Source organism: Cololabis saira, chromosome 2 (assembly GCF_033807715.1).
Source record: "Cololabis saira isolate AMF1-May2022 chromosome 2, fColSai1.1, whole genome shotgun sequence".
In the NCBI taxonomy this organism is placed as follows: Eukaryota; Metazoa; Chordata; class Actinopteri; order Beloniformes; family Belonidae; genus Cololabis; species Cololabis saira.
This window is the reverse complement of record NC_084588.1, coordinates 46,446,504-46,469,060: the sequence shown is the minus strand read 5'-3', so window position 1 is coordinate 46,469,060 and position 22,557 is coordinate 46,446,504. Positions and strand designations below refer to the sequence as shown.

At 46.5% G+C, this 22,557-nt stretch overlaps 1 protein-coding gene across 1 annotated transcript in view; it reads left to right on the top strand.

Moving 5' to 3' along the window:
- LOC133464567 (SH3 and multiple ankyrin repeat domains protein 2-like) overlaps positions 1 to 22,557 on the top strand; it is a 273,606-nt gene that overhangs the window by 151,465 nt on the left and 99,584 nt on the right.

Here is a 22,557-nt window from a genome sequence, read left to right as displayed (position 1 = left end):
TGTGTGGAGTTTAGTTTTGGGGTTTTTTAAGAGGTAGGTAGAGGATGAACGGAGGGAGCGTGAGGATGTCTGAGGAATGAGGAGATCCGTGAGGTAAGTTGGAGCAGTTTCATGAACACATCGGTGGGTGAGGAGAGAGACCTTGTACTGAATCCGGAGTGATACAGGAGTGATACTATGGGCTCAAATTAATGCCATAAGTATTTTGTATCTGTAAATAAACTTTGTACTTGTAGAAATATTCTGTGCGTGTGCAAAAAATATTTGTACTTGTAGAAATATTTTGTGCGTGTGAAAAAAATATTTGCACTTGCAAAACATATTTGTACTTGTAGATACAAAGCTACAAAGTTTTTTTTACAAAGCTACAAACTTTTTTTACAAAAGCTACAAACTTTTTTTCAAAAGCTACAAACTTTTTTTACAACTACGAGTTATGGCAGTGTTTTGACGTGCCAAAACTAAGAGCCAATCAGCGATCTTTGGCACGGGTTTCAAAGCGTTTCTGGATAGCCAATCAACACATTGCATCGCCTACTGACGTCGCACTTGCCGCCATATTGGATGTGGCAATACTGGACTGCAAACTAATACAAGTAAATGGACTTATTTTCATAAAGCACCTTTCTACAAAGAAATGTACGTTTTACGTCTCATGTATTCATTCACGCACGCACTAATATACTTGGGAAACAGTTAGGCACCAAATATAATATATTTAATTTTCTCAGACGGCAAAAATAAGAACTTTATTGATCCCACATAGGAGTAATTCATGTTCATTCATCTAGAAGTACAAATATGTTTTGCAAGTACAAATATTTTTTGCAAGTACAAATATTTTTTGCACACGCTCTACAAGTACAAAGTTTATTTACAGATACAAAATACATATGGCATTAATTTGAGCCCATATGATACAGGAGTGATACAAGGAGCCAGTGGAGGGTTTGGAGAATGGGAGTGATATGACTGTATTTTCGCACCCTCATCAGGATCCTAGCAGCGTTGCTCTGGATGTATTGGAGCTTTTGAGTGCTCATGCTAGGTATCCCAATGAGGAGTGCAGGAGAGGAGCTGAGCTCGTTTGGCCACTCAGATAATGAACCCTAGGCTGAACTTCTTCAGCATGAACTGGACTTGTGCGTCCCATTTCAGGTCAGAGGAGAGCTGTATTCCAAGGAGCTTGAATGTGTCCACCCTCTCTACAGCCTGGTTGTTCAGAACGATAGGAGGTGGTACCGGACGGTTATGAGGCTCCCTGAGGCTAATCTGTCCCGGCAGGGAGCCCATGAGGTTTTCACTGAGCGGCAAATCATCGGCATATAAAGTAACTTCAGTAAAGATTTAAAAGCAGTGGGGGGTTTAGCTCATCTGATCTCAGCAGGTAAAGAGTTCCAAAGTTTGGGAGCCCGAACTGCAAAAGCCCTTGGAATGATCAGAAGGATCAATAATCAATCACTACTGGCTGATCTGAGGCAGGCCCTGGCAGGTAGGGGGTTAAAAGCTCTTTAAAATAACTAGGGGCTTGGTTATTAAGGGCCTTAAAAGTCAGCAATTTTAAAATCAATGCGATATTGAACAGGAAGCCAGTGAAGGGACGACAGAATTGGAGTGATATGTTCAAATGTTCTTGAGGCAGTGATCAGACGAGCTGTTTTGTACCAACTGAAGGCGGTGGAGTGATGTAGAGAAATAGCGGTTTAAAGGGCGTTCATGAGCAACTGTTGGTCCACATGGTGCCGTTGTCACTGAACATGAGCTGCAGGACCTCAGATCCTCCAACGGCTCAGAAAACCGCGACCTAGCGGGTCATAATTATGTCACAGCACATTATTACTAATGTAGGGCTGCAACCTAATCGCTCCTTGCCTATCAGGGTTAGACGCCGGGGGCCTTCGGCTCTGCACGTCCCTGCTGGCCTACTTACAGGAACCAGGCAATTACAGACACGGCTCGGTCGCTCAGGCATTCTGGGATGCATCTCTTATCACATGAGCTGGTTTTTTCAGCAACATTTCTCATTAGAAGACGAAGCTTTGCATCCGCGCAGCCAGAGTATGATATATGTTATTCTTTTGTTCTGCATTAAGGCCTAAAACTGGGAGAGAAAAGACTTTGGCAGCTTCGTTTTTCTGGAAAGGAACATCTTTAAAACGTGAACACACAGGTCCAAAGCAACGTTCTTAACAAAGTTTCATTTTCAACCTTTACAGCTCTGATCAGAGCAGCTGGTTTTAGGGGGCGGAGTCATCCACTGATGTGACACCGCCCCTTCCTCCAGGAAATGTGTTTTCTCAGACACGTGTGCAGAGGTGGACAGAGTACTCGACCCCAGTACTTGAGTAAGAGTACAAATACTACTGGTCAAAATTTACTCCGTTACAAGTAAAAGTAGCTCAGTCAAAATATTACTCGAGTAAGAGTAGAAAAGTACTTGCTTTTAAAGGTACTTAAGTATCCAAAAGTAAATGCTTTTAAATTTACTTTAAGTAAAAGTAAGAGTAAGAGTAAGAGTACATTTCTTATTTTCCACATCAGTAAATTACTATATTTTTTCTAAATTAATTTAAGGATCTTTTAACTCTTGTTTCTGAGAATTAACTCTTTGAAACCAGCTGCACTGATGTGCTGCTTTTAGAACCACAATGTTATATAAAACCTGCAGAAACACCAAAAACAAATCACATGAATGGGATCATAAGAGGACAGCAGATGATGCAGAGTTTATTAACAATCATGAACTGAATCCAAATGAACCTGTACCATCCAACTAAGTCTGGATCCCCCTCAAAGACCACTGCTTTACAAAAAACTACATCTCTGCTTTCAATAACTCAATGTTGAAGTCACTTAACTTTACAGGAAGGACATGTACCAGTACAATATAGCAATATAGAGCATAACAAACTGTCTCCCAATGTCTGTCTCTGTGCCTGTCTCCCAATATCCGTCTAAAAATAGGATTTTAGGGAAGAAGAAAAAAGAGCAGACCTGAAAGTAACGAGTACTTTTCAGCCTTCCTAGAAATTTACTCGAGTAAAAGTACAAATATTTGTCTTGGAAATGTATTCAAGTAAGAGTAATAAGTACCAAAGAAATCTAATACTCAAAGTACAAATCCTCTGGATATGTACTTAAGTACAGTACCCAAGTAAATTTACTCCGTTACTGTCCACCACTGCACGTGTGAGATATAAAGTTGCTTTGATCAACGGAAATTATGACTAAATATCGTCGTCAACGAACCTTTATCACCTGAGTAAAACAAGACGCAACGAAAATGCTGGTCATGCGACGATAACGATTATTAAATATATAATGCAATATCGTAGAGGAATAAAAAGGATCCTAATCATGAGAGATCAACGTAGATCTGGGTATCATCTGTATAAGCTGTGACTAGAGACCTCAAGATGGTGGAGAGTCTGGAACAGGAGCGAGGAGCCCAGAACTGGTCCCTGTGGGACTACGGTTGTCTCGGAGCCCCAGAACTGGTCCCTGTGGGACTACGGTTGTCTTGGAGCCCCAGAACTGGTCCCTGTGGGACTACGGTTGTCTCGTAGCCCCAGAACTGGTCCCTGTGGGACTACGGTTGTCTCGTAGCCCCAGAACTGGTCCCTGTGGGACTACGGTCGTCCTGGAGCCCCAGAACTGGTCCCTGTGGGACTACGGTTGTCTTGGAGCCCCAGAACGGGTCCCTGTGGGACTACGGTTGTCTCGTAGCCCCAGAACTGGTCCCTGTGGGACTACGGTTGTCCTGGAGTCCCAGAACTGGTCCCTGTGGGACTACGGTTGTTTCGTAGCCCTAGAACTGGTCCCTGTGGGACTACGGTTGTCCTGGAGCCCCAGAACTGGTCCCTGTGGGACTACAGTTGTCCTGGAGCCCCAGAACTGGTCCCTGTGGGACTACGGTTGTCTCGGAGCCCCAGAACTGGTCCCCGTGGGACTACGGTTGTCTTGGAGCCCCAGAACTGGTCCCTGTGGGACTACGGTTGTCCTGGAGCCCCAGAACTGGTCCCTGTGGGACTACGGTTGTCTTGGAGCCCCAGAACTGGTCCCTGTGGGACTACGGTTGTCCTGGAGCCCCAGAACTGGTCCCTGTGGGACTACGGTTGTCTTGGAGCCCCAGAACTGGTCCCTGTGGGACTACGGTTGTCCTGGAGCCCCAGAACTGGTCCCTGTGGGACTACGGTTGTCTCGGAGCCCCAGAACTGGTCCCTGTGGGACTACGGTTGTCTCGGAGCCCCAGAACTGGTCCCTGTGGGACTACGGTTGTCTCGGAGCCCCAGAACTGGTCCCTGTGGGACTACGGTTGTCTTGTAGCCCCAGAACTGGTCCCTGTGGGACTACGGTTGTCCTGGAGCCCCCGAACTGGTCCCTGTGGGACTACAGTTGTCCTGGAGCCCCAGAACTGGTCCCTGTGGGACTACGGCTGTCTTGAAGGCACAGAACTGGTCCCTGTGGGACTATGGTTGTCTTGAAGGCACAGAACTGGTCCCTGTGGGACTACGGTTGTCTTGAAGGCACAGAACTGGTCCCTGTGGGACTACGGTTGTCTTGGAGCCCCAGAACTGGTCCCTGTGGGACTACGGTTGTCCTGGAGACCCAGAACTGGTCCCTGTGGGACTATGGTTGTCTTGAAGGCACAGAACTGGTCCCTGTGGGACTACGGTTGTCTTGGAGCCCCAGAACTGGTCCCTGTGGGACTACGGTTGTCCTGGAGCCCCAGAACTGGTCCCTGTGGGACTACGGTTGTCTTGGAGCCCCAGAACTGGTCCCTGTGGGACTACGGTTGTCTTGGAGCCCCAGAACTGGTCCCTGTGGGACTACGGTTGTCTTGGAGCCCCAGAACTGGTCCCTGTGGGACTACGGTTGTCTTGTAGCCCCAGAACTGGTCCCTGTGGGACTACGGTTGTCCTGGAGCCCCCGAACTGGTCCCTGTGGGACTACAGTTGTCCTGGAGTCCCAGAACTGGTCCCTGTGGGACTACGGTTGTTTCGTAGCCCTAGAACTGGTCCCTGTGGGACTACGGTTGTCCTGGAGCCCCAGAACTGGTCCCTGTGGGACTACGGCTGTTAGGAGACCCAGAACTGGTCCCTGTGGGACTATGGTTGTCTTGAAGGCACAGAACTGGTCCCTGTGGGACTATGGTTGTCTTGAAGGCACAGAACTGGTCCCTGTGGGACTACGGTTGTCTTGGAGCCCCAGAACTGGTCCCTGTGGGACTACGGTTGTCCTGGAGCCCCAGAACTGGTCCCTGTGGGACTACGGTTGTCTTGGAGCCCCAGAACTGGTCCCTGTGGGACTACGGTTGTCTTGGAGCCCCAGAACTGGTCCCTGTGGGACTACGGTTGTCTTGGAGCCCCAGAACTGGTCCCTGTGGGACTACGGTTGTCCTGGAGCCCCAGAACTGGTCCCTGTGGGACTACGGTTGTCCTGGAGCCCCAGAACTGGTCCCTGTGGGACTACGGTTGTCCTGGAGCCCCAGAACTGGTCCCTGTGGGACTACGGTTGTCTCTGAGCCCCAGAACTGGTCCCTGTGGGACTACGGTTGTCCTGGAGCCCCAGAACTGGTCCCTGTGGGACTACGGTTGTCTCTGAGCCCCAGAACTGGTCCCTGTGGGACTACGGTTGTCCTGGAGCCCCAGAACTGGTCCCTGTGGGACTACAGTTGTCTTGTTGTTTCTTAAAGATTCATATTCAAAACTGTTACCACGTAACAGACTGGTTAGGAGTAAACTGGTTCTTCCGCCGTATAATGTTAGGGACAGTTTTAAAGAAGTGACATTTGTGTGTGTAGTGTTTGTCTAATAGGAGAACATTATTTACAGCCAGTGCTATGGTCATTAATAAAAACAACATATTTAACCTCTGGGATGGTTATTTCTGTTAAATGTGTCCCACATGCAGATAAACCGGTGAAAGTCCTTTTAATGCAGTTATTCTTGATTGAGTCTAATTCACCATGATTCAGTCCAGTGTTTCTTTAAACACTGTGAATTTAATTATTCAACAGTTAACTTCACGGTACCAGTGGTTGTGAATGGGAGGTACCAGACCCACGGCCCGCCAGGCTGCCGGAGTGGTCCCTTACACTGACCCCACGGCTCCAGTAAAGTTGCTTTCATCAACAAAAATTATGACTAAATATCGTCGTCAACAAACCTTTATCACCTGAGGAAAACGAGACAAGACTTTTTCCACAACACATTGGGTTTTCTTTTCCACGTCTATGTAGGAAAGTGTATCCAAAGATGGTCTCTTCTTCTTCTCCCCCCCAGAGCAGATCCTTGCGTTTCTCTATGGAACTTTGTTTTTAATTGACGTGAACTTAGTGTTAACGGCATCAGCCTCTAACTCTGCAGCTGTCTCTTCTGGATCTGATTCTCCGCGGGCCGCGACTGGGATTGAGGACGTGACGTCACCCAGCAGCAGCCACTAAACCAGAGAAACTACTGAAACCATGGACATTAAGGATCTTTGGTGGAACATTTCGTCTCGTTTCGGTCAACGAAAATGAAGACACATTTTAGCAGAGTTTTTATTTCGTAATCTACATTTTAGTCTGGTTTTTATTCCTCTATAATATCGTTATCATCACATGTCCAGCATTTTGTTGCGTCTCGTTTTCCTCAGGTGATAAAGGTTCGTTGACCACGATATTTAGTCATCATTTTTGTTGACGAAAACAACTTTAGTTTTGCCCTTGTGGTATTTCCCTGCCGTTCCACAGTCACTAAGACCTCAGGAAATAAAGGCCCTGAATGTCTCTTTTAAGACGTTGTTGTCGTTTGGAGGCGATGTGACGTAGCTGGACGAGCTTCCGTCCTCAGCTGACCTCGACATCTTCCACCGTTCCTGGGATGCAGCTTCCCACCCGGTGAGCGGTTCAGCGGCCGAGCTCTTCCAGGAACTCCTCCAGCCGCTAAGCTCCTTTAAATCTTGTTTCTGATTTCACTCGTTCATCCTCGTTGCACCCACACCCCCCCCCCCCCCCCCCCCTCACACACACACGACTGTGGCATTCCCTCCCCCCCACGTGATGAACAATTGTTTTAGAAAGCCAACGTGCAAATCTCGCTCAAACACACCAACAATCGGGCGACAGCTGTCAGTCACCCCGCCGTCACCGTGGCAACAGCCGTGGCGAGGCTCGGCAGTTGTCCCGGGCAGAGGGATCTCTCCCGCGGCCGGGACGAAGGTGGCACTGATGAGACGCGCTCTGCTCGTGAGACGACGCAGCAATGATTCAATCAAAGATCACTGCAGATGAAGCTGCATCGTCATCTTTCCTGTGTGGCCAGAATCTCATTAAAGCGTCGCTGCTGAAGACGTTTAGGCGTTATTGTTGCAGAGCAAATAAAATTACACTGGAGAGATTTCCTCTGTGGGTCTGATGCCACGCTGAACCCCCCCCCACGACTAGATTTGATTCAGCCGTAAAGTAATATACACAGAACACTCTTGTAAGTATTTATACACATCTTCCAGAATTAGAAAACACAAACAATATAAACAGAAAAACAGATGGAAATAGAAGGACGTGAGAAAAAAGCCACAGACTAACCGAGCAACGGGTTCACATCTCAATCGGTTCAGAGTCCACAGTTCTGCAGACGCCACACAAAGCCAACCCCCCCCCCGCCCCATAAACAAGACCCGACACACTCGAACCCGCACCTCATTCCCGACCTGGGGACCCCAGACAGGTCTGACTGGACCAGACTCCCGTTAAGACGTCAGCTTCCCTGATGAAACACGAAGCCAATTCATGGTGTCGGGGCTGGATATCTGTCCGATCAACGTCCGATCAACGTCCAATCAACGTCCGACCAATGTACGACCAATGTACGATCAATGTCCGATCAACGTCCGACCAATGTACGACCAATGTACGATCAATGTCCGATCAACGTCCGATCAACGTCTGATCAATGTCCGATCAATGTCCGACCAATGTACGACCAATGTACGATCAATGTCCGATCAACGTCCGATCAACGTCTGATCAATATCTGATCAACGTCCGATCAATGTCCGGTCAATGTCCGATCAACGTCTGATCAACGTCAGACCAATGTCCGATCAATGTCCGATCAACGTCCGACCAATGTCCGATCAACGTCCGATCAACGTCCAACCAATGTCCGATCAATGTCCAATCAACGTCCGATCAACATCAGGTCAAGGACTGATCAACGACTGATCAACGTCCGATCAACCTGCTGCGATCCATCATGGAAACACTAGTTCTACTGAAATTATCAGGCTTAGACGGGTTAGGAGGGAGGAGGGAGGCGTGTCCTCAGAAGGAGGCGGAAGGTGCTTGGCTTACTCCCCCGAAAGACAATATAAAAACAATATTAACGTCCGATCAATGTCCGATCAACGTCCGATCAACGTCCGATCAACGTCCGATCAATGTCCGATCAATGTCCGATCAACGTCCGATCAACATCCGATCAACGTCCGATTAACATCCGATCAACGTCCGACCAATGTACGACCAATGTACGATCAATGTCCGATCAACGTCCGATCAACATCTGATCAATGTCCGATCAATGTCTGATCAATATCCGATCAACGTCCGATCAATATCTGATCAACGTCCGATCAATGTCCGGTCAATGTCCGATCAACGTCCGATCAACGTCAGACCAATGTCCGATCAATATCCGATCAACGTCCGATCAACGTCTGATCAACGTCCGACCAATGTCCGATCAACGTCCGACCAATGTACGATCAACGTCCGATAAATGTCCGATCAACGTCTGACCAATGTCCGATCAACGTCCGATCAACGTCCAACCAATGTCCGATCAATGTCCAATCAACATCCGATCAACATCAGGTCAAGGACTGATCAACGACTGATCAACGTCCGATCAACCTGCTGCGATCCATCATGGAAACACTATAGTCTAGTAGGAAGGAGGGGTTCCCGAGCACCCGATGGACTCTTTTCTGAAACGTGTTTTTTTGGGATCCTTTAGGTGTTTGCTTACGATTTTTGCTTGTTGCCCGAAAAAAAATTGGTCCGAAAGTTCTTTTTTGGAACCCATTTAGAATTTTTGCCTGTTAAAATGGCAAAAACGCCGATTTCCATAACTTCTGAACCATAAATCCTAGAAAGACAAACAAACACACTTTTTCTCATAATATTGACACCAGGAATCCAATGGAAAGGTTACTGGGATGGTAGAACCACTCTTTATTAGGGAAAAATGAGCTTCAAGTAGTATTTTAGGGCAAAATTACCCAAAAACGCTTGAAAATGTTTTTTTCAATCAAGTGCATCTCCCTTTTGGAAATACCTGTTGGTGTATTGTTTACACCAAAAAAAGGCCCAATTAGTCCCCTTTCCAACGAGGTACAACTTGTAAGAAATCTCCATTTGTGGAATGAGTAATGAAGCAAAATGCGGGGGATGCAACCCATTTAGAATGCTTCGAATGTTCAGTAAAAGGGGCGTGTCTTCCCACTGTTAAGTGTTTAGCATGTTCAGAATTTGAAATCTCAAACCAACTGTAGCATCAACTGTCAACTGTCAAACCCAAGCAAACTTGAACAAGGAGTGTAAGTATTTTCTGAATGTTTTATCATTTCTAATATAAGGTTATATCTTATAATTTTTGCTAATATAACATTATACATGGTTGTTTTTCTTATATTAGAGCCAGAGGTAATACATTCTTCAAAATAGCTTCATTTCTATTTGGTTAGCTGGACAAGCTAACCAATTAGCATGTTAGCTAGCTTTTCTCATTGAGGTTAGCTTTTAACTATTACTGTTTTGCTTGTATTTTGTAGGTTTTAACTAACAGTAGGGTACGCTAAAAGAAATGTGACATACAGTAAGTTCGATTATCCAGGCCTTTTTTTTAAATAATTTAGTCCAGTGGCACTAATTGTATTTTTTTATATTCTTTTTTTCTGTGCCCAGTGATGGATTAATAAAACATGAGAAGTGCAAAGAGACTGCATGATCAGACTTCTGATGTGTCTGAACCCCGACTAAAAATCCAATCATATACCTGTGTATTGCACACCCCAAGTCCATCGCCTGGGAACTTCATTTGCTTCAGTGCCTCCAAAAATGACCCCAAAGAAAAGTTGCATCACCTTCTTCAAATACGAGACAAGAGACAAGCTGAGCCAATCGACTCACCTTTTCGGATGAAGGCAATTTGTGATCTATTGCCAGAAACCCTAGATGGTGTCAACCTGGACAGTACTGGTTATCACAGGAACTGTTACTTAAATTTCACATCAAAGCTTGATCGACTAAAAAACTATTCACATCAGCTTGAAGTAACAGACAACAAGTACTCTCCCCGGAAGTCACACCCAGCCACAGGCTCTGCATTTCCAGTAGAATGTATATATTGTGACACAGATGAAAAGAAATTCAATGGAAAAATCCAAAGGACTGTCCCATTTACTTGGAAAAACAATGGTGCCGCATGGAAGCGCATTGAACCTATGGCCGAAGCTTTAGGGAAAAGCAGTCTGCTCCGCAAAGTGAAAAATGAAGACCTGTATGCGAAAGGGGCTCGCTATCATGTCACCTGCTGGAAAGCCTTACAAGTAGAGTACTTGAATCATTCTAAGAAGCTGACAAAGGAAGCCTCAGGTCAGAAACTGACAATCTCTGCGCACCTTAAAGCATACAACGTGGTGAGGGACCACATTAAAGAGCAGGTCATAGAACAAAACAAAGTCCTACAACTTCGCTACCTGCGCCACCTGTATATCCTTGAGCTCGAAAAGCAAAATAACCCTAACCCTGAATACAGAGGAGATAAACTTCTGAGTCGTCTGCAAGGTGATGAGGAGCTTAAGAAGCATTTAGCCTTTTCCAAAGTTCCTGTTAAGGACAAAGGAAACCTTGCCTTTTACTTGGTCCACTCTTCCCGTATTTCTGTGGAGGACGCCATGGCCTGTGCGTATCGACTTGGAACGGTGGACAGTGTAAAAGATGTAGCTCTCACCCTACGCAGCGTCATCAATAAGGCCTTCAAGTCCAGTGTTATGCCTTGGCCACCTACCGCAGATGACCTAAACAAGACAGCAGAAGAGGTGTTACCTGAAGAGCTAGACCGCTTCCTCAAACTTCTCTTCTCTGGAGACACTGTTTCTGATTGTGAGAAAACAAAGCGACTTGTTCTTTCAATTGGACAGGACCTGTGTAGAGCAGTGACAAATGGCGAGTGGAAACTTCCAAAACATGTGCTTTTATGTGCCACAGTCCGGCACTTGTACCGGAGCAGACAACTGACCACCATTCTGCAGAGATTAGGCCATTGCGAATCTTATTATTTTGGATTGGAGCTGGAGACAGCATTGGCTAAGGCTGTGGATGAAATGTCAACTTCCCTTACACCTTCTAACATCAGAGGAGATGGGAATGAGGTGTTCCATAGCGAATGGGACAACCTGAACAGAGTCACAATGGTTCGAATGTTGTTAACAGTGCCGGCGGCATCATGATCCAGGAAACAAAACCGGGTGCCACAAGCTGCCAGGAGAGAACACTACCTAAATATGACAGGACCATGGAACGTCGTCTGAAACTGGATACACCTGAGACCCTCCCTCCACTGCACATTGGTATCAGAGTGGGTCCTAAGTTTCCTGCAGATGCGTCCTTCATACCTCCTGCGGAGAATGATCAAGTGTTCAAAGACAGTCTACAAGTGTACTACGTGCTGAGATCCTTCTTGAGGCTCAACTTGTTACAACAGGCTGTTTGCAAAGTGTCTTAAGTGGAAAGGCATACTCTAAGGCCATCTTTTGCCTTAAGACTGTTTGTGAAGCACTGGAGCGGCTGCTTCTAGAGTGCTTCATAGAGGAAGAGGATGTCCAGCTCACACCTGAGGCTCTGCTCAACCTCATCAAAACATGTGATCCACAAAACCTCAACCTTGCACTCCAAGATGACTCCACCCTCGAGATCATTTCACGTTACCTGGAATACCAAGGCAAAGTCCGCAACGGTCATCTTGGTAAGACTGCAATGTTCTGGCTGTCAGTTACGGTTTTGTTTCCTGGATCATGATGCTGCCGGCACTGTTAACAACATTCGAACCATTGTGACTCTGTTCAGGTTGTCCCATTCGCTATGGAACACCTCATTCCCATCTCCTCTGATGATAGAAGGTGTAAGGGAAGTTGACATTTCATCCACAGCCTTAGCCAATGCTGTCTCCAGCTCCAATCCAAAATCATAAGATTCGCAATGGCCTAATCTCTGCAGAATGGTGGTCAGTTGTCTGCTCCGGTACAAGTGCCGGACTGTGGCACATAAAAGCACATGTTTTGGAAGTTTCCACTCGCCATTTGTCACTGCTCTACACAGGTCCTGTCCAATTGAAAGAACAAGTCGCTTTGTTTTCTCACAATCAGAAACAGTGTCTCCAGAGAAGAGAAGTTTGAGGAAGCGGTCTAGCTCTTCAGGTAACACCTCTTCTGCTGTCTTGTTTAGGTCATCTTCGGTAGGTGGCCAAGGCATAACACTGGACTTGAAGGCCTTATTGATGACGCTGCGTAGGGTGAGAGCTACATCTTTTACACTGTCCACCGTTCCAAGTCGATACGCACAGGCCATGGCGTCCTCCACAGAAATACGGGAAGAGTGGACCAAGTAAAAGGCAAGGTTTCCTTTGTCCTTAACAGGAACTTTGGAAAAGGCTAAATGCTTCTTAAGCTCCTCATCACCTTGCAGACGACTCAGAAGTTTATCTCCTCTGTATTCAGGGTTAGGGTTATTTTGCTTTTCGAGCTCAAGGATATACAGGTGGCGCAGGTAGCGAAGTTGTAGGACTTTGTTTTGTTCTATGACCTGCTCTTTAATGTGGTCCCTCACCACGTTGTATGCTTTAAGGTGCGCAGAGATTGTCAGTTTCTGACCTGAGGCTTCCTTTGTCAGCTTCTTAGAATGATTCAAGTACTCTACTTGTAAGGCTTTCCAGCAGGTGACATGATAGCGAGCCCCTTTCGCATACAGGTCTTCATTTTTCACTTTGCGGAGCAGACTGCTTTTCCCTAAAGCTTCGGCCATAGGTTCAATGCGCTTCCATGCGGCACCATTGTTTTTCCAAGTAAATGGGACAGTCCTTTGGATTTTTCCATTGAATTTCTTTTCATCTGTGTCACAATATATACATTCTACTGGAAATGCAGAGCCTGTGGCTGGGTGTGACTTCCGGGGAGAGTACTTGTTGTCTGTTACTTCAAGCTGATGTGAATAGTTTTTTAGTCGATCAAGCTTTGATGTGAAATTTAAGTAACAGTTCCTGTGATAACCAGTACTGTCCAGGTTGACACCATCTAGGGTTTCTGGCAATAGATCACAAATTGCCTTCATCCGAAAAGGTGAGTCGATTGGCTCAGCTTGTCTCTTGTCTCGTATTTGAAGAAGGTGATGCAACTTTTCTTTGGGGTCATTTTTGGAGGCACTGAAGCAAATGAAGTTCCCAGGCGATGGACTTGGGGTGTGCAATACACAGGTATATGATTGGATTTTTAGTCGGGGTTCAGACACATCAGAAGTCTGATCATGCAGTCTCTTTGCACTTCTCATGTTTTATTAATCCATCACTGGGCACAGAAAAAAAGAATATAAAAAAATACAATTAGTGCCACTGGACTAAATTATTTAAAAAAAAGGCCTGGATAATCGAACTTACTGTATGTCACATTTCTTTTAGCGTACCCTACTGTTAGTTAAAACCTACAAAATACAAGCAAAACAGTAAGAGTTAAAAGCTAACCTCAATGAAAAAAGCTAGCTAACATGCTAATTGGTTAGCTTGTCCAGCTAACCAAATAGAAATGAAGCTATTTTGAAGAATGTATTACCTCTGGCTCTAATATAAGAAAAACAACCATGTATAATGTTATATTAGCAAAAATTATAAGATATAACCTTATATTAGAAATGATAAAACATTCAGAAAATACTTACACTCCTTGTTCAAGTTTGCTTGTGTTTGACAGTTGACAGTTGATGCTACAGTTGGTTTGAGATTTCAAATTCTGAACATGCTAAACACTTAACAGTGGGAAGACACGCCCCTTTTACTGAACATTCGAAGCATTCTAAATGGGTTGCATCCCCCGCATTTTGCTTCATTACTCATTCCACAAATGGAGATTTCTTACAAGTTGTACCTCGTTGGAAAGGGGACTAATTGGGCCTTTTTTTGGTGTAAACAATACACCAACAGGTATTTCCAAAAGGGAGATGCACTTGATTGAAAAAAACATTTTCAAGCGTTTTTGGGTAATTTTGCCCTAAAATACTACTTGAAGCTCATTTTTCCCTAATAAAGAGTGGTTCTACCATCCCAGTAACCTTTCCATTGGATTCCTGGTGTCAATATTATGAGAAAAAGTGTGTTTGTTTGTCTTTCTAGGATTTATGGTTCAGAAGTTATGGAAATCGGCGTTTTTGCCATTTTAACAGGCAAAAATTCTAAATGGGTTCCAAAAAAGAACTTTCGGACCAATTTTTTTTCGGGCAACAAGCAAAAATCGTAAGCAAACACCTAAAGGATCCCAAAAAAACGCGTTTCAGAAAAGAGTCCATCGGGTGCTCGGGAACCCCTCCTTCCTACTAGACTACTAGTTCTACTGAAATTATCAGGCTTAGACGGGTTAGGAGGGAGGAGGGAGGCGTGTCCTCAGAAGGAGGCGGAAGGTGCTTGGCGTACTCCCCCGAAAGACCAACAATATTAACGTCCGATCAATGTCCGATCAACGTCCGACCAATGTCCGATCAACTTCCAACCAATGTACGATCAACGTCCGATAAATGTCCGATCAACGTCTGATCAATGTCCAATCAACGTCCGATCAATGTCCGATCAACGTCCGATCAACATCAGGTCAACGACTGATCAACGTCCGATCAACCTGCTGCGATCCATGAAAACACTAGTTCTACTGAAATTATCAGGCTTAGACGGGTTAGGAGGGAGGAGGGAGGCGTGTCCTCAGAAGGAGGCGGAAGGTGCTTGGCTTACTCCCCCGAAAGACCAACAATATTAACGTCCGATCAATGTTCGATCAACGTCCGATTAACATCCGATCAACGTCCGATTAACATCCGATCAACGTCCGACCAATGTACGACCAATGTACGATCAATGTCCGATCAACGTCCGATCAACATCTGATCAATGTCCGATCAATGTCCGATCAATATCCGATCAACGTCCGATCAATATCTGATCAACGTCCGATCAATGTCCGGTCAATGTCCGATCAACGTCCGATCAACGTCAGACCAATGTCCGATCAATGTCCGATCAACGTCCGACCAATGTACGATCAACGTCCGATCAACGTCCGACCAATGTCCGATCAACGTCCGACCAATGTACGATCAACGTCCGATAAATGTCCGATCAACGTCTGACCAATGTCCGATCAACGTCCGATCAACGTCCAACCAATGTCCGATCAATGTCCAATCAACGTCTGATCAATGTCCAATCAACGTCCGATCAATGTCCAATCAACGTCCGATCAACGTCAGGTCAACGACTGATCAACGTCCGATCAACCTGCTGCGATCCATGAAAACACTAGTTCTACTGAAATTATCAGGCTTAGACGGGTTAGGAGGGAGGAGGGAGGCGTGTCCTCAGAAGGAGGCGGAAGGTGCTTGGTTTATTCCTCCAAGACCCTCCGTACCCTCTAACCCTCCCTAACACACACAAAAACATGCACACAGTCCTGGGTTATACTGCCCCCTCTGGCCAACTGGGGTGCCAGATGGGGTGGGGAGGATCCGGCCGGAATAACGTGATCCTTCCACGCGCTACGTCCGGCCAGAGAAGCCCAACCCTGTCTGGTGAAAAGATGCGGCCTGCTCACTCCTCAGGTTAAGAAGGAGACCTGAGCTCAGTGCAGGGCCCTCCCGGGGTTGGTAGAGGATGGCAATGCCCAGGACTGTTAGGTAGGAGCACTGGGTGAAAATGGGAAAAAATCGGGGATGGACCACCATGGAACCAGGTGGACTACAGAGACCACTATGGAACCAGGTGGACTACAGAGACCACCATGGAACCAGGTGGACTACAGAGACCACTATGGAACCAGGTGGACTACAGAGACCACCATGGAATGAGGTGGACTACAAAGACCACTATGGAACCAGGTGGACTACAGAGACCACTATGGAACCGATCAAACTGGATCAAACCAGCGATGCACGGAGAACGTAATGACGCAATTCCCGTCATTTCCGCTTCTTCTTCCTGTATCCAAATCCAGAACAACAACAATAACAGCAGCACGGCGGATAATCGGACCCGCTGGTACATGTTCTGGGTCTCTGGAAAGCGTCTAGAGACAACATCTGTTGTATTAGACGCTATACAAATAAAATTGAATTGAATTGGTACCGTTTTGTTTCCCTGCCCTTTAGTTCGCCTTTTTCAGCGTCTTCCAGCGGAGCTTGATCTGATCTGGCATTCGTACAAATCCTGCTTTGCGCTACTTTTCACTCACCTTTTTGTAAATCTGGCTATCCCGGTACTTTCTACCGTCTACAAATGCAGAAATGTTCATATCCTTCATTACATTTATGAAGTGATTTGTCTCCTCCTGGTCTTGCGTTTCTCCATGTTTATAAGAACTTCCTGGACTCAAAACACCAAGATTCCTTGGGAAAAGAACATGAAAACAAATTCCTGTTCCTTCTGATGGGGAAATCCCGTTAGGCTATACATGACCAAATATTCGGGTTAGAAAAGGAGGAACCCAGGGGTCATATTCAGGTTTTTAAAAACCGGAATATGAGCAAATTCCGGTTATTCAAAGGGGTTATTGTTGTTTACATGGCCGTGCAAAACCGGGTTATTGCTAATATTCCGGTTTTAAAAGGGTTATTGATGCATGGAAACGCAGTCAATGAGTATTGTTCATTAATTGATCCGTTCAAACTAAACTTGGTTTCATCCAGATCAGCTCAAATCTGCCAAATCGTGTTATTCCCGCCCCAGAGAAAATGTGTGGATATGGTTGCATTTATACATGATGTGCTTCAACGTACAGCTCCTGTCTTCATGTCTCTCGGTCCTGAGTCTCTAATAATAGACTTGTGGTATTAATCAACGCTGTGTAATTAGCACCTCAAAGATGCCTCAGCAGAAGCTTGAGGGGAGTCGTGGCTGAAGGTTTCTCCCTCTCTGACCTCATCGCTCGGTGATTCAGGTCTGGAGCAGCTACTCTGCAGCGACGGACCATGACTCGCGTCACTACGACGCAACAATCGAGTAAAATCTCCCGTGTTTGACATAAACTTCCCAGATGTGTGATTTTCCACCTCAACATGTTTCAGGTGAAGCTCGTTGCAGCAGGACGCTGTGACGCTGCCAACAGCTAATGATAACCTTGCGTCAGGAGGGTGGAGATGTTCACCGTTAGCTCCGCGGCTCCTCCCTGCAGATCTGCCGGAGGAGGCCGGAGATACGGTGGCTACGTTAACGAGCCTCCCGAGCAGGACTCAGGTTCATGACGCCGGATGGTTAGCATCCGGGCTAGCATCAGGGCTAGCATTAGGGCTAGCATCAGGGCTAGCATCACGGCTATCATTAGGGCTAGCATCAGGGCTAGCATTAGGGCTATCATCAGGACTAGCATCACGGCTAGCATTAGGGCTATCATCAGGGCTAGCATTAGGGCTACCGCCAGATCTGGCATCAGGGCTAGTGTCAGGGCTAACATGAGGGCTAGTATTAGGTCTAGCATCAGGTCTAGTGTCAAGGCTAGCTTCAGGGCTAGCATCAGGGCAAGCGCCAGATCTAGCATCAGGGCTAGCGTCGGGTCTAGAACCAGGGCTAGTCTCAGGACTAGCATCAAGGCTAGCTTCAGGGCCAGCCTCGGGGCTAGCGTGAGGTCTAGCGTGAATGCTTTCTTCAGGGCTAACGTCAGGGCTAACATCAGGGCTAGTATTAGGTCTAGCGTCGGGTCTAGCATCGGTGCTAGCATCAGGTCTAGTGTCACGGCTAGCTTCAGGGCTAGCATCAGGCCAATCGCCAGATCTAGCATTGGGGCTAGCGTCAGGTCTAGCTACAGGGCTAGCCTCAGCACTAACGTCAAGGCTAGCTTCAGGGCTAGTGTCAGGATTAGCATCGGGGCTAGTGTCAGTGCTAGCATCAGGACTAGCATCAAGGCTATCTTCAGTACTAGCTTCAGTGTTAGCATCAGGTATAGCATCAGATCTAGCGTCAAGGCTAGCATCAATGCTAGCTTCAGGGTTAGCCTCAGAGTTAGCGTCGGAGCTAGCGTCAGGGCTAACAGCAGGGCTAGCATCATCGCTAACAGCAGGGCTAGCGTCAGGGCTAGCATCAGAGTTAGCGTCAGGTCCGCTGCTCCTCTTTTTTTTTTAATTTTCCGAGACTTCACAAAAAGCACGTTCGATTTGATCAGAATGAATGTAAAGCCACTTTAATTTGCATCATTTAGCATCAGCTAACGTCTGCGTTTGGCCCGTCCATTTACAACGCGTCCTGCTGCAGAACCAGGAAAAAGACGCTCCTCCCTCCTATTTCCTTTCTCTGAGCTCGTACCTTCATCCACCAGCAGAACTCGTCACCGATTCAAGAGCAGCTGCAGGACTGGTTTACGTAATGAGTTTCACATCTGACGAGAAGCAAATCAAAGAAAACACCACAAACATTAATATTTCCCAGGTGATCCGTCTTGTTACTTCCAATTTGACAAAACATCAGACTAAGTAGGTTACGCTCCTCTTATTTTTAGCCCGTTTGTCTGCAGTTAATTGAACGCATGACTGTTGACAAGATGTTTGTAGTCGTTCTGTTTTTTTTTTGTTTTTTTGTTTTTTCTGGTGATACAAGATTCTGTCACCTTTTTTTTATTAAACCAAGTGGACATAATACAAATACAAGATACAGATACAAGATGGAAATACAGTACAAACAACAACAAAAGACAACATCGAGTTACAATGATATGTATCTAGGTGTGTGTGTGTGTGTGTGTGTGTGTGTGTGTGTGTGTGTGTGTGTGGTGTGTGTGTGTGTGTGTGTGTGTGTGTAAATAATATAATGAACGTAATTAAATAAATAAATATTAATTTGAAAAATAAATGAATGAATAGATAATTATCATATAGAGTGATATAATAAAACGTCAGTTACATCTCTACAAACGTCAGTTACGTCTCTGCAAACGTCAGTTACATCTCTGCGTTTGTGTGAAAGTTGCAGCAACAACCAGGTATCTGCTCTAACAGGACTTGGTCCACGTAGCTCCTCCGTGGACACATCTCTAAAAGACAGGTTGTCTCCTCCTCAGACCCATGATGCTTTGCTGCATCCAGATTCATTCTTATTTGAAAATGGAGCCAGTTCTTTGTCCGTGGAAACAGAAAACCCAGTTCCAAACTCAGCCTTGGCCCAGAACCAGAACCAGAACCAGCCCTGGAACCGGTTTGGTAGAAAAAGTAGTATAATGGCGCTTTTCCACTAGCACCTACTCAGCCCGACTCGCCTTGGCGCGGCTCATCCCGGCTCCACCCGTTTTGTCCCTGTTTGTTTTTCCACAGCCAGGTGAGAAGTGGGCAGGTTGGGGTGAAGCTGCTGTGAGGTACTTGATTGCACAACCCCTTTGTCCGTGTCAGCGCTGATGAGAAATCAGCTGGAGCCGCGAGCGGCTGAGAGTAAAACAGAGCTCATGTGGATCTGATCGATCCGTATCGCCGTCTAGATCCCTTTTTAATTCTCTCGTCAGCCACCAGGTTTATGAACATCTGCACCTCAGAGTTGGATCACCAAACAGACGTTTGCGCTGTATAATAATATCGCTGCGAGCCACGAGCATGGATCTATTAGGCCGCGAGTCGTTCTTGCGCTGACTCCCGCTTCCTGATTCAAACGTCTGACGGCCCCCCGACCAATCAGTGGCGCGGAGGGTGATGACGTCAGTTATAGTGCCGGCTCAGCCCGGTTAGAACCTCTGTAGAATAGATACAGAAAAAGTATCTGCTTGGCACGGCTCCACCTGCCTCAGCCCCTAGTGGAAAAGCGCAAGACGGGGGCGTGGCGGGTAGAAGCGAGCTGAGGTGATACTAGTGGAAAAGGGCCATTAGTGACATGACATGGATGGAAGTTGGTGGCGCCGGGAAATCTTGCAGGAGGACGGTTGGCGGGACTGTCCTCTCCTGTTGCTGGGGCTGTCCTCTCCCATCGGCAGGACCTACTTCTCCCATCAGCAGGACCGTCCCTCCCGTCTCTTGTTAGGGGGGACGGCCGGGGGGACCGTCCTCTCCTGTTGGCCGGACTGACCTCTACCATCTGTGAGACCGTCTTCACCTGTCAGCAGGACTGTCCTCGCCCGTCTCTTGTTAGGGGGAAAGTCGGCAGGACCGTCCTCTCCTGTCCACGAGGCCGTCCTCTCCCATCTCATCTGATGGGTGACGGTTGGAGGGACCGTCCTCTCCCATTTGGTGTGAGACGTCAAGGACGGCACCATGTTGGCGTTTCGGCGGTGAGGACAGAGAGGATGGCGAGGACGGTGAGGACGATGAGGACGGAGAGGACGGAGAGGACGGTGAGGATGGAGAGGAGTCTCAGTAGGAGCTGAATGGGGTCGGGTCTCCGGAGACCCGGGAAGGTTTGAGGAGGAGCAGGAGTCTGCAGGACAAGGTGACCCAAAAGCCTTATTTCTCTCCTCCATCCCTCTCTCCTCTGCTGATTCGTCCTTCGCTGTCATCTGCTTAGTCTCGCTAACGAGCAGGTCGGTTGAGATCTGAAACACCGAAGGACACGTGGTTTTACTTTAGAAGGACATAATTATTTAAGTATTTTGCTTCACACAGAACCAGAATCAGGCTGTCGGTGTGTTTGGCTGCAGTTGTGCAGGTCGACCACCGGGTGGAGCTGTTGCATCAGGTCCTGCTGGTGCAGCAGCCTCCGTCCTGTGCTGAGCAGTCAGGCCCGCGGACCGATGAGGGAGCCGACTCGTGGACCGGTCCGGTCCTGCCCCCTCAAGAACAAAAGTTGGACGTTTGAAACTAAATGTTGAAACTTTTTTGTCCCCCGTCTCTGAGGACGAGGCTGGGAAATAAAAGGGTGGCTGGACTTTCTCTGGAAAACAGAGTCCGGTCTTCTAGGACCGACTCGGAGAGGACTCGTTGCTGGATTGATTGATTTGACTTTATTTATTGAACACGGACCGTACATATTAATAAACACATGTGTAAATATGCACGGTTGTAGCCAGAGGTTAATTTCCACCATTTTTCCTTGCAGCAAATTAATGCCAGACACAGAACTGGACACCAGCAGACATACTAGACGAGATATGACATCTATACCAACAAAACACAACATTAAAAAACACAACTGAGCTAGATAAAAATCATTAATCAATAAAAACATGTTACCATTGATAAACAAGTAATTAAGTGACCATAAAGTTAAAGTGCTAGGTGCTTAAGTGCTAGAGTTTGTAAAGTGCTGATGCAAATTACACATCGCCCCATGTGGAGGTTGTTCGGACTTCTGGGGAGATGGTTTCCTGGACGGTTTCCTGGGGTTGGGTTCAGGACAGACCCAGGAAACCCTGGAGAGACCTTTAGTTGTATGTTCAGATCATGTGGTTGATTGTGAGATTGTTGCAGCTCCACTCGGGTGTAACTTATCTGGTGATGTGGGGACTGTCGTGTCCTTCATGTGGTCGTGAACTTATTGTTGATGTCACGTTTCCTCATATTCTGCACTTCACTGCATCACCAGCAAGTGTCGCCAATGGACAAAACCTCAGAAAAGTGTGTACGCCAGCCTTGGTGTATGCGTGAGCTTCGTTTTCGTGTAAACGAACGGCCAAACCGCATGAAAACACCACCATTTTTGCTACGTGGAAACGGGGCCTTAGAGGGACCAGATTTCCGAACTACCTCTACTGACTATTTTGGTGTCAAGGAGCAGGAACGTAGACACTCCAGCTACTGAGACGGTCGGGGTGAAACCTCAACTTAAAGGAAAATGTACGCACACTTTTATGGCCTGATTAGATTTATGTTTACTTCAAATAGTAGTTTTTGGAACATTTACAAATATCGCAGAACACAGCAGCTTGTCGTGTCGCTCAAAAAAGCTAATTGTCTCATATTGATATTATACATGTTGATTGTGAAGAACTTTGCAGCAGAGTGCTTAATTCTTAATGTTTTACAAAAATAAGCGTAGCCTGTGTGACCTCATCCGGCCGTGAGGCTTGGACGTAGATCAGCTGTGTCATTATTAATTAAGCTTTGTCTTTTTCTGAGGACCAGGTTGTCTTTGAGATGCTGTTTTATTCGTATCTCAGCTGCAGCCAGTTCGCTCATCTTCCCTCAACAAAACCCAGAAACTTAGAAGTTGTGTTCATGAAGGTTATTGATTGATTGAGTGACAATAGGTCTGACTTATTGGCAGCAGCTCTCAGGTCATCGGTGATAAAGCATTTACAACCTCCCTGAAGAGCTGGAGGAGGTGGAGGATGATATGAAGGTCAGAGTCCCTCTGCTTA